We start from the raw sequence: 351 nt of genomic DNA, 5'->3' as shown, positions 1-351 counted from the left end.
AAATTACTAGATTGATTCTTGAAGCATGAAAAAGCAAAAAAAAAAAAAAAAAAAAAAAAAAAAAAAAAAAGAGAAAAGAAACAGAAACTGAAAAAAAGCTCGAAAAATATAATAAAGAGTACAACTATTTCTAAAAAGTAGTATTCAATCTCGTTTTCCATATGGAGTGGAGTTGGAAGAAGCCATGGTTGGTAATGATGATAGCAATAATAGTGATAGGACTACTTCTATTCCAAGTATCCGGGAGTAGCAGTAGTAGTGGTTGCTTTCCAGAAGAGAAGAAGGCACTGCTAGAATTCAAATCTGCTTATTCCAATGAGTCTTTGCTGCCTTCTTGGGTGAATGACTCAA

Source organism: Arachis duranensis, chromosome 7 (genome assembly GCF_000817695.3).
Source record: "Arachis duranensis cultivar V14167 chromosome 7, aradu.V14167.gnm2.J7QH, whole genome shotgun sequence".
NCBI classification, from domain to species: Eukaryota; Viridiplantae; Streptophyta; class Magnoliopsida; order Fabales; family Fabaceae; genus Arachis; species Arachis duranensis.
The sequence above is the reverse complement of the archived record's forward strand: the minus strand, read 5'-3'. Positions refer to the sequence as shown.